Source organism: Kogia breviceps, chromosome 10, assembly GCF_026419965.1.
Source record: "Kogia breviceps isolate mKogBre1 chromosome 10, mKogBre1 haplotype 1, whole genome shotgun sequence".
NCBI classification, from domain to species: Eukaryota; Metazoa; Chordata; class Mammalia; order Artiodactyla; family Physeteridae; genus Kogia; species Kogia breviceps.
This window is the reverse complement of record NC_081319.1, coordinates 54,809,787-54,822,546: the sequence shown is the minus strand read 5'-3', so window position 1 is coordinate 54,822,546 and position 12,760 is coordinate 54,809,787. Positions and strand designations below refer to the sequence as shown.

The 12,760-nt window shown below is 41.6% G+C and overlaps 1 pseudogene; it reads right to left on the bottom strand.

Annotated features, from left to right (window-relative positions):
* Positions 1–1,690: 1,690 nt before the first annotated feature.
* On the bottom strand, positions 1,691–3,045 carry LOC131764141 (tyrosine--tRNA ligase, mitochondrial pseudogene; annotated as a pseudogene).
* Positions 3,046–12,760: the final 9,715 nt, after the last annotated feature.

Genomic DNA, 12,760 nt, shown 5'->3' with positions numbered 1-12,760 from the left:
TTCTAACGGATACCTGTATGTTCTTACTACATAAATAAAGTTGCTGCTATGAAGTGACATTAAAGTTTGTCAGTAAATGAATTCTTCCTAACTTTACTCCCAGAAGGAAGTTTAGATAAGCTATAGCTTTTTAACATATAAATCTACTTTGGAACATAGTAATACAGCTTATACTGTATGAAAGTCTTATGACTTTTTTCCTTTTAGATTTTTGTAATTGACTGAAGTATTATTACATCTCCATTTTTGTATATGAAGATAAATGACTTGCTCCAAGTAACACAGGTAGTAAATGCCTAGAATTTGAACTGTTAAAGCCATGCTTTACTGCCTGTAAGATTTTTCTAGAACAAATCTGATTGTAGACTATTTTGTGTGTATGTTTGTGTTTTACTTGATCCTCAGAGAAAATAAGGGTGTTAATACTTTGATTTTTCAGATGTTGGAAATAATTCTGGAGAATCAACTTGCCTGATGAAGGCAGAGCTTAACTGAACTGTCTTGATTCCAAATCCTTTAAATTTGACCTGAAAACTTCCCTTACTGGAATATCTTCTGGTATTCTCATATGGTTGGATATTTAGTATAATATTTGCCTCTATTTCATTTTGTTGGTTACTTAACTTTTTGGTTCATCTCAAGTTGCAATCTGATTGGGGACAGAAGTTGAAACTTGTACATTTATCAACTTTTAAATCAGTTTTAAGACATTGCTACCTTTTTACTGAGTGAAAAAAAAAGGCTATGAGTAAATTTAATTATATGGAAACACAGGCAAGGGCCTGGAAAATTGATTAGAAACTTTCTGAAAAGTCAAGTACTGATTTTTGTTTTCCTTGAAAAGAAACTATTTTGGGGACTTCCCTCGTGGCGCAGTGGTTAAGAATCCGCCTGCCAATGCAGGGGAAATGGGTTCGAGCCCTGGTCCGGGAAGATCCCACATGCCACGGAGCAACTAAGCCCGTGCGCCACAGCTACTGAGCCCGCGCTCTAGAGCCCGCGAGCCACAATTACTGAGCCCACGTGCCACGACTACTGAAGTTGGCGCGCCTAGGGCCCATGCTCCGCAACAAGAGAAGCCACCACAATGAGAGGCCCGTGCACCGCAACCAAGAGTAGCCCCCGCTCGCTGCAAATAGAGAAAGCCCGCCTGCAGCAAGGAAGACCCAACACAGCCAATAAATAAATAAATAAATAAGTATTTTTAAAAAGAAACTATTTCTACTGCAATTTCTAATGCCAACTATGGCTTCCTCTAACTTTCTCCTTTTTTACGGAGAACTGTATTTGCTTCCCAAACAACAAAAAAATCCAGTGAGATACAAACCTGATATAAAAGTATCCACAAGTCCTTATAGTACCTCTTTTTCAGTGTTCTTACTCATCTCCAAAAGAGCAAGGACAGGATAGGAAAGACAGCATTTAGTTTTTCATGAAATATAATTATTAAAAGAGATTAATCCTGGAAATCATGCTTTTCTATGGTAGTCCTTAATGTTTATGGATCAGGAAATAAAATAGCCCACTACTACACAAACATAACCAACCTATATAAATAATGAAATTACTCACACTTTGAGGCCGAGAGTATACTCCATTCTCTGTTTTGGATTTGCAAAAGCGAAGGTATAAGTTCGTATGTCTTGGGAATGAATGATGAATAAGTTTGAACCATCAGAAGGGTTTTTCATCATAGCTGAAGCCATTTTATCATGTAGAAATTCCTTTTTCCTATTTTACGTAACGAAAGGCCATTCTTAAGAATATGTGGTCCGACAACGAACACACTCTCAGGATTTGTTACTTGTCTGTGATTTATACTGACTCTGGCTTCTGTGATCATCTGATACCCTCAGGGACCATCTGGAATGGCATCTACTTTGCAGTAAATCTAGGACGCTTGTTCCAGGGTCAAGAACTAATTCAGAAATGAAGCTTCTTTCAACAACTCTTATAACCCTTGATCGCACATGACCTCCAGTGCATCTATGCTGCTAAAGGGCTTGTGTGCACCTTTTAGCAGAGTCCAGCTCTTCTTGTTCCTCAACAAGCTTTGTGACTTATGCAGCAAGTCGTTTCTGAGGACCCCGCTTTTCTGGCTCTTTGACATGTGGTCAATCTCTGCAAGGGGCAGAAAAGTGAAGAGCTTCAGGGACCTTTCTACCCAATCATCTTGCTGCCTGACAAAAAGTCGATACCATAAGCAAAACAACATTACCAGCAGACTTTTCCAGTTTTGCTCCAGCTGTAATTAGAGGAACAGAGATTCCAAATATAATACATCTTCTCCAGTCAACTTGTGGATGAACTCAGATTCAGACACGATATTGTCTGGTTGATCAGAACCACCCAGCTGTACCCGGCATCCATAACGATGGAACACGTAGTAGAAATCAGAGGCCTGGAGCACCTGGTATTACAACTCGGCCAAACTCCTGCCTTCCAGGCTCTTGAGGTTCAGCCGTGTGCCCACGCAGAAGTGGCCGACCATTGCTGCTAGGAAGTCCACCAGGTGCTGCTTCCGGTACCAGGCGGGGTTGTGCAGCACCATGAAGCTGCCCCAGGTCTGCCCGTGAGTGAACAGCCGCTGGTGATGAGCCTCGAGCCCTTGGAGCAAGCGCCTGCCTCTCTTCACACAGGCTCCGCCTCCAGCGCCTAGTGCTCTGCGGCGCTGTAGCTTTGGTCTCGCGGGAGCGCCTCGGCTTCTCCCACCAGCGTGGTCACGTGGTAGCGCGCTCACCGGAAGTGAGGCCCCAAAGCGCCAGCAGGTGTCCCACAGGAAGCCTGTCCGCCGTGGGGTTGAAGCCGCTGTGGATGGCTTGGGGAAAACTGCTTGCCAGGCCGCGGTCAAAGAGCTGGGGAGCTCTGTCTTCGTTCCTCTCCCTGGGGAGAATTCCTTGAACAGACCCCGAGGCTTCTGCACCGCCAGCAACCCCTGGGCGCCCAAGTGGGCTTTCCACAGCCCCGGGGCAAGACCCCTGACCGGCCTGGGCTCCCAAACCACTGGCCCCAGGAAATGCACGGCAACGGGGGCATCATCGCCATCCTGGAAGCAGCAGGAAGGAAATGCTGCCTCATGTGGGTTTATTTTTTTGTTTGTTAATTTTTATCTTATATTGGAGTATAGTTGATTTACAACGTTGTGTTTCAGGTGTACAGCAGAGTGATTCAGTTATGCATATATATTTATGTTCTTTTTCAAATTATTTTCCAATTTAGGTTATTACAAGATATTGAGTATAGTTTCCTGTGCCATACAGTAGGTCCTTGTTGATTATTTTATATATCGTAGTGTGTATATGTTAATCCCAAACTCCTGATTTATCCCTCTCCCCAGCATCATGTGGTTTTGATGAGAAATAAAATCACATGTGTAGAGACTTTGCAAATTGTCAAATGTTACCCCAATTTTATTTTGAGGTCTGACTAAAGGTTGTACACTTTGCCCAGAAGTAGAATTTTATGTACAGAATTGTTATTTTTCTGTGAAATATTCATGTAAAAGATATGATTTGAAAACTTTAAAAAGTTCTATGGTAAAACGATAATCTCATTTTCTCTAGTTAGAGAAAAATGTCTTATGGGTGTTCCCTATAAGAGAAGCAACATGCTTCATTGGAGCAAATTGGCTGAGATGGAAAAAAAGGCAAGCTTAATAAAAGGTGTCTATAAAATCAGTCAAGTAAAACATTAAGTGTTGGAAAAAGAGCTCAGTGTTTTAGTTGTCTTTCAGGAGTTTGTTCTGTGTGTGCAGGCAAAATGATAAGGACAAATTTCAAAGGCAGCCTCTCTGAACGACTTCCTCTGAAATCCTACACAACTGGTAGCATTCTGATAGCCTCTAGGTGAGAAATGAGGACGCAGAGCAGATGCTTGAATGTTATTATGACTTGGAGATAAGCATATGCCTTGGCAACTCTAAACAAGAACCAATGAGTCTACTGTCAACTTCAGGAAGGAGGCAGCCCTTTGAAATGCCTGCAGTGCAAGTGACCCATGCTTTCCCAATGATTCATCAGGTTAATAATTAATAACATCTGAGACTTGTGCAAATGATTACACAAGAGCACTGCATCCCACTATGAATTCTTCACCCCTGATACACTTGGGCCGAATGTTTTGTTACCAAATACTCTTTGCAATCATTCTTAGCCATTAATCTAAAGTTTCTGTGTTTGTAGAACTGCTGTGAACGGACCAATCTGTCATTGACAAATATTTGGTTACCTTTGGTTGATGAGAGAAGTTGGAAATGGATCAGAACTCCAGGTCTTGCCACGTCCTCACTACCAGGTAATGCTTCACAATAAAAGTGGGTCTCAGACTGAATTCTGCTACATGTGCAAATATTTGTCAGCAAACCAGCATTGGCTTCCTCTGTGGGAAGGCAAAGACTCTGCTCTCAGTCCTTTCATATATTCTGAAAGTATTTTTCCGGAAATGGTCACTCCAGGAAAATGTGACCATTTTCTAGCAGTGGAATTCAGTTAATCTGAGATCAGGGGTCAGACTCTCCCTAAAGTGGCTGAACACAGGATACTAGGTGAGGTCTAGGGCACCACTCCTTTAAGCCAATCTCCATATCCTGAGCACCAATTATTTCACCAATGAAAATTCACTTCTGATCTTCTTTTCGTCAATTGACAAACCCTCTGGAGTTAATCAGAGATAAAGATGGCTTGGGAATTCCCTGGCCATCCAGTGGTTAGGACTCTGTGCTTCCATTGCCAGGGGCCTGGGAATTAAGATCCCACAAGCCACGTGGTGCAGAAAAAAAAAAAAAAAAAAAAGATGGCTTAAATAATGGCAGAAGTTGCTTAGTGGGGGTACAGTCTTTTGATAAGGGCTTCCTAAAAGCTACCATTACCCTCCAAATACTTATCTTTAACTAGGGTACAAAATTTTTACCAGAAAATCTCAAATAGTCATTTAATCTAATTAGCACACATGCATGTTTTATGCTCTGAGCTGTGTACTAGCATGAATTTGAAGTACAAATTAAATGTAGCTCTTAAAATGGTTACTAATCATTTCTCTGACACCAGCTAAATAAACCCACCTTAAAGATACTTATATTTTTTAAGTCATTGAACCTGTACTGTTAAGTGATTTTGTACTTTTATGAAATGAACAGTTAGAACAGTTTGTTGTAATTAAAGTAATAACTTTTGTTTGATTAAGTTTCCAACTTTCAAGTCTTGTAATGTATTTTAGTTAATAACTATTCAGTTGAATGATTTTGAAGATTGGAAAATAATGTCAAAATGATAGGGAAGTTGTCCAGCATTTCTTAGGAAGCAAGTATAGTCAGCCCTCTGTATCCACAGGTTCCAAATCTATAGATTTCAACCAACCACAGATGAAAAAGACTCCAAAAAAAATTCCTGAAAGCTCTAAAAAGCAAAACTTGAATTTTCCTGAACTGCAGGCAACTATTTATATAGCATTACATTGTATTTACAGCCATTTACATTATATTAGGTATTATAAGTAATCTAAATATGATTTAAAGTATAAGGGATGATGTGCACAGGTTATAAGCAAATGTTAAGCCATATTATATAAGGGACTTGAGCGTCTGAGGATTTTGTATCTGAGGGGGTCCTGGAACCAATCCCCTGTGGATACCAAAGACAACTGTATTGTTAGAGAAAAAGATTTAAAGCTGTTTTGTTTTAATTTTACCTTCTTAAAAAATTAAGAATTAGAGATGGACGTTTTACCAGGATAAAACTGATTAACATAATTGTCAAACACATAAATCCTTTCTCCTGGGTGAAATCTATCTTCATTTGTACGATTTTTACTTTGCGAAGCATTTTCCAGAATTTTAAGGGAAGTTTATGCTGGTGATTAGATCCCTTGACAAGCATTTCTAGCCTCATTTGGTCATCAGGCATTGAGGGCACCACAGATTTTATTTCCCAAATTCACAATCTGCAGACTCTCAGTTCTTGAATATTACATATTATGGAGTTTATTCAGTGAATCATCCTCTCATTCACGGGTATTTATTAAGCAACAAATATGGATCAGGCACAGGAAGCTAAAGCTATGAGAAACACAGTCCCTGCCTCAAGAATGTCACAGTCTAGTGGGGAGACCGGGAGGTAGCTGGTGTGATGGCAGTAGATGACAAAGTTGCTGAGAGCCTGGGCTCTGCAGCCCTCTTGCTGGGCTGGAATTCTGGCTCTGTCATGACTTAACCTCCCTGGGGTTCAGTATCCCCACCTGTAAAATTGGTACGATAATACTATCAACTGCATAGGGCCGTTGTCAGGACTAAAGGCAGTTATTCATATTAAAAACTCAGGGGCTTCCTGGTGGCGCAGTGGTTGAGAGTCCTCCTGCCAATGCAGGGGACACGGGTTCGTGCCCCTGTCCAGGAAGATCCCACATGCCGCAGAGCAGCTGGGCCCGTGAGCCATGGCCGCTGAGCCTGCGTGTCCAGAGCCCGTGCTCCGCAACGGGAGAGGCCACAACAGTGAGAGGCCCGCGTACCGCCAAACAAAACAAAACAAAAAACTCAGAACAGGATCTGTCACATAGTAATGAATGTGTGGACAACACGTGTTGGCTACAATTATTATTAAGTGTAGGGTACTTGGGGATCTGCTTCCGCAATAGTCCCTCTGGTTCATCCAAGTCAATTCAGACACCAGTTCCTTCCAAACTGAACTCGTTACCTTTCTTATCTAGGATTTCCCTTCATTCCTGGTCATGACTCTGGTAAGAGTTGTTATTTCACACTTCCTTTCCTGACAGAGTCTTATGCCCTCAGATGTATCTTTCAGACTTCCCAGTCACTAATTTGAAAATCTTATATGATTATCTCTGATCATCTCCCTCCCCTGATCAAAATCTCCTTCAATGTCTGTCATCATCTTGAGTATAAAATACAGACTCTTCAGTCTCACATGAAAAACAGGGCCTACCAGAGCTCAAGTTATCCTGGGTCCCTCTTGGGTTTTGAGATGCCTTATTAATGTGTAAAAATGGAGAACTGCTAAAATAAAATGTCAAAATTTTGGTACGTTTGCAACATATAATAAGCAAATACAAATGAATATGTATTTATTTATGACAACAAATACATAAACATACAATTGTGTAATTCACAAGATAATTGGAGAAACCTTACAGATCTTAATTCATAGTTGATGTGGTTCATATTTGGTACACAGGTTGACAGCCATATGGTGGCTGGAGCACCTTCCTCTTTCCATATGATTGGTGAACTTCTTTGTATTAGTTAGAAATGAATTTTGACTGGAACTAATGACTTGTGCAGTACCAGTTTATTACGTCTCATGATTCTGCCATCTGGATTGGACTCACCTTGCTGAGTCTATTCCCTCTGCATTTACTGGGGCTGGAACATCCAAGATAGCTTCGTTACTCACATATTTGGTGCTTCAGCTGGGGGGCTGGGGTATCTGGTGGCTGACCAGCTGTCTCTTTCTCCATGTGGTTTCATGTGGCTAGCTTGGGCTCTCTCACAGCATGAAGATCTCAGGGTATGTAGACTTCTTACCTGGTAACTGGTTTCTGAGAGAGGAAGTCACTCTTTGAGATTAGTCCTAGAACTGGCACTGTGTCATTTCCATCATATTCTATTGGTGAAAGTAAGTTACAAGGCCAGCCCGTTCAAGGAGAGGGAAAATAGAAAATAGATCCCATCCCACCTCTGGATGCAGGAAGCAACGTGTGAGTATGGTGAGGGGAGGAAGGGATCACAGCCATCTTTGAGGACTTTCTACCCCAGATAACGTCTGTATGGAGGTAGTTGCTGTATTGATTCAGTGGGTCGACTCTGATAGTTTATTGTATCTCCTCTGTTTCAGCCTCCCCTAATCATGTTCAAGGGTAGGAAACAGAAGTAGTGAGGGGCACAGTGGCTTTCCTTGGTCGCTTATTTCTAACCACGTAGAGAAAAAATCTTTCTCACAAGCCCCGATCAGATTTCTTCTTATATTTCTTGGTGCAGAATTGGATTTTATATCTACTCTTAAAAGGATGGGTCCTTTCCCTAAGATGTAGTTAAATTTACATCCTAAACAAAATTGGACTTCTGAGAGCAATATGGAAAGGGGGGCATAGATTTTGTGCAAGCAAGTAACGATGCTGGCCATGTTCTGTAACTGCATATATAACCAAAATTGTAGAACAATTATATAACTGTATATAATTTCAGATAACACTGAAATATCCAAATTAGATATTTACCATCTACTGTCCGCGTAACAAACTCCATGCTACCATTTGACTATGGGAACCCTTTGCCTCTAGTGGGAGAAACTACATAGACATGAGGCAAAGAGCATGAATTCAGGGAGGGGTGCAGAATTGGGGCCAAAACATTCCATCTAAAATCCCCTCAAATTTATACTCCAGGCATTCTGAAACCTTTGCATTTCCTTACCTACTCCAAGCTCGCACGTCTTGTCTTTAAACTGCTGATCTGTGTACCTGTAGCATCCTTCCTCATGCCTTCACCTGACCATCCTTCAAGATTCAGCTCAAAAGGCATTTCTTCCCCTGGGCCTTCTCTTATTCTCAGGCTGGGTTAATGGCCTCTGTTGCCTGCCTTCTCCCGTGGTACTCTGAGCTCATCCCTATTGTGATAATCATATTATCAGATTTGTTAATATTATTTGTTTACTTATATACGTTTCACATTAGATCATAAGGACAGCCTAATGCCCTGCAATTAAGGCTAGGAGTACATTTTCTGAGTCCTCATATCTTCAGTACTTAAAGAGTATTTGGGTCACAGTAGAGAATCAAATGCTGGTTGACTAAATAAATGGATGGACAGTAGCTTGACATTCTATCCTGAAGGCAATGGGAAGCCACTGGATAATTTTAAATGTGATTGTTATTTTTGTATTTTTGGAGGGGAACATTTTGGTAACAGTGAAGGCTGTAGTAGAAGGGGTGAGACTAGAGAGGCAAGACAATCAGGAAACTGATGTAAGACTATGAAATAACAAGAGATAGAACTAAAATAATGTCAGTGTTGAGGATGAGAACAGAGCAGACTCAAGCGATATTTAGAAAGTAAAGAGATAGATCCTAATTCCCAGTTAGTTCTGGAGGGTAAAATAGAGGCCAACTCTTAGCTGATTTTTATGTTTCTGTCTTGGGTTACACATTGGAGATAGAGCCTTTTCTTGATGTCAGGAATGTACCAAGGAGTGGGTATTCTGGAATCCAATTTTAGAATAATGAGCATGTGGTACCGGTGGAACACCCATGAAGAGAGTTGAGTAGGCAATTGGAATAATGGTAGCTTAGGTGAGAAATCGGAGCTTGATAATTAGATTTGGAAATGATCATAGATTAGTGAAGCCATAGAAATAGCTGTGTCCCCCAGGAGGAATGAGAGAAGGGGCAGAGAACAAACTTGATAAGAACTAGCACTGACCAATGAGTGGAAGAAAACAAACCTGTGAAGATACTGAGAAGGAACATCTGGATAAGCATGTAGGAAATGGGGTGGACTAGTTTGCTAGGGCTGCCATTGCAAAATACCACAGACTCGGTGGCTTAAACAACAGAAATCTACTTCTCACAGTTCTAGAGGCTGGAAGTCTAAAGTCAGGGTATTGGCAGGTTTGGTTTCTCCGGAGGCCTCTCTTCTTGGTTTGTAGGTGGCCTCCTTCTTGCTGTGAGTTCACATGGCTTTTTCCTCTGTGTACTCACAGCAGCATCCCTGGTGTCTCTTCCTCTCCTTATAAGGACATTAGTCACATTGGATCAGGGTCCTACCTTCAAATATAGTCATGTTGGGTAGGGCTTCAACCTGTGCATGTTGGGGGATACAGTTCCGTCCATACCATGGGGATACAATAGCAACATGGCAGTCAAAGGAAGGAGGTGACATGCTAGTATCAAAGGCACTAGACAAGGAAGCTTCCAACTGAAATGTGTCCATGAGTTTTGCTGGTTGCAGACAAGGTGTGAGCTAAACAAAAGGACTTTCCACTGGACAGGGGGCTGCAGTGGCTGATTAATGAGTAAGAGATGAGGAAGCAACAGCAAAGGGTGGCCTGATCATTCCATAGTCATCTCAAAATACTAGGGTGACCAGGCCCATCAACCACCTGATCAATTTATCCTAGAGTGGAGACTCCGGAGCTGGACAGGCCTCATTCACACCCTGGCTCTGGTCCTTACTAGCCCTGTGACCTTGGCCAAATACTTAATCTCTCTAAACCTCAGTTTCTTAGCTGCGAGGTGAAGAGTAGAGTAGTATTGTGAGGACGTGCTCCAAAATGTTAAGGGGTTATCTCTGGGTGATAGGGTTAAGGATCCTTCTTATTTTCTGCCTCTGGCTTATCTGTATTTCAGATTTTTTTTCTATGTAAAGTTAACATACATTACTTTTGTAATTTAGAAAAGTTATGTTTTCTCCAAAAGAAACTATTCATGCTTTCTGTAAACGTGTGGCAGAATTGCAGTTTCTATGAATATCTGTGATGAATTGCAAGCAAGGAAATGGATTAGAGAAAGACTCTCGTTTTTCCCTCTAGTGAAGACAAGAAACATACGTTGAGTACTGCAGGGCACAGAATGGGGTTCACAGTTGAGAAAACAATCTGTGCTTTCAAGGACTTTACAATTAGTGAGGTAGAATTCCCCCAAATAGATGAGTAATGATAATGCACTCCATGCCAGAACAGGACAAACATTAAAAAATAGGTTAAATAAACTAAATGCTTCTGGGGTTCTCCCTGGCGGAGGAGGGGTGACATTTGGCTGGAGGAATCACAAAATGTTTCCTGGAAGAGGTAGTGTCCCGGGTGACCTGAAAGGTGTGTGTGTGGCGTTCCCTCGCAAATCCACTGTTGTCTCAGTGCTATTGGTCTGCTTCACAATGGAAGGAAAATTGGCCCAGAGATAAGAGATAAGGATGCAGAACAACGAGTTCACATGGAGAGGAATCTCCCTGCCACTGCTTTAGTTGCCAGTAACCTCAACAGCCATATGTCAGAAAGTACAGGGGAGTCAACAGTTCTTGCCTCATCACAATTGGGAGATGCAGGGCTTACAGTAACCACATTGTGATCCAGTCCAGTTGTTTTCTGTGTGTGTGTGTTCAGAGTTTGTAAAACTGGAAAAACGAAGATATTCAAGCTGTTTAACTTTCATTCCAGTTGGTTGTTACTGTTTTTCAATTTGATGAGAACTTAAAAATTACCTTCCTTGTTTTTCAAACCCTGAGTCACACTTTTATCTTTTTGTTTCCATCTGCAAAAGGCCCAGTTTTTGTGATTGTATCTTAACTGCCTATGTGAATACACAGAAAATTATATTATGTTAAATGTACAATTATATGTGAAGACCATGGCTAAAGGGTATCAGACTGCTCTTTCAGTGAGAATTCCTAAAGGAAGTTCATACTGACAAATTTGTAAGATTGTCAGATTGCAGTATACACGAGTTTACGTGTCTCTGATTGCACTTCAATGCTCTTTGAAAGATGAGTTTGCACTTGGCAATGCCAAAGTCAGACTCTCAGTTTCACAGGAGATTGAGGATGAAATCTGAAATATTAAAGGCAAACAAAATTAAAATCAACATTAGTCATATATGATGACAGAGACCACCAGTTAAATATTCCACCCTGGAATCAAATACCTCAAACCTGGCCTCTACAATGTAAAATATCTGTTCTTTGCAATAAATATAGAAAAGAAGGCCTTCGGAATCAATTGGGCATTTTTTTGCCTCAGTGTTTCTGGGAGTAGGGAAGTGTATGTATACTGTCCAGAGGAACTTGGGTGAATTTAGAAAAAAAGAAAAACCAAACCAAACCACAGACTTCTCCATTTTTAAGAAAAGGAAGTAGTATGACATCATCCTCGGCTAAAATCTAGCCTGTTTATATCTCAGTTTGTTAGGTAATAGAATGCCTTTTCCCAAGTTATAAAATAATTAGGATGATTAAGTACAGTTTTCTTCTGAATCTTGATTACCTCATTCATTCATTCATCCACCATATGTCTATTTAACACCTAGTCTATGCTAGGTCCTAGGAATACAATAGTGAATGGAGGAAAAGATATAATTCCTGTCCTCAAGAAATTTGGACTTGATTTGGGAGAACGGAAAGGAGGTATAGTAAGTGCTAAAAAGGAGAGGTCTGTGGTGCCAAGTGAACCTATGATAAAATGTCTATTCAGGGACTTCCCTGGTGGTGCAGTGGTTAAGAGTCCGCCTGCCAATGCAGGAGACATGGGTTCGAGCACTGGTCCAGGAAGATCCCACATGCCGTGGAGCAACTAAGCCCGTGAGCCACAACTACTGAGCCTGTGCTCAGGAGCCCGAGAGCCGCAGTTATTGAGCCCGCATGCCTAGAGCCCATGCTCTGCAACAGGAGAAGCCACCGCAAAGAGAAACACGTGCACTGCAACAAAGAGTAGCCCCCACTTGCCGCAACTAGAGAAAGCCCGCTGGCAGCAATGAAGACCCAACACAGCCAAAAATAAATAAATAAATTTATTTATTAAAAAAAAAAAGTCTATTCAGGGACGTCAGGGAAAGCTTGCCCATCAGGGAAGTCATGATTCACCCAAGGAAGACCAGGAGAGGGCTGGGTGGAAGGAAGGACAGAGGAAGGGAAGTGGGCCCAGGGAGAAGGGGGAGGCTCTGTGAGGGAGGAAACACAGGGGTGCATTCTAGGAATGTGGAGATCCTCTCATTGGGAGAGGAGAAACCCAAGGTTACAAGAGAGGAGGGCCTCAAGGCACCTTCA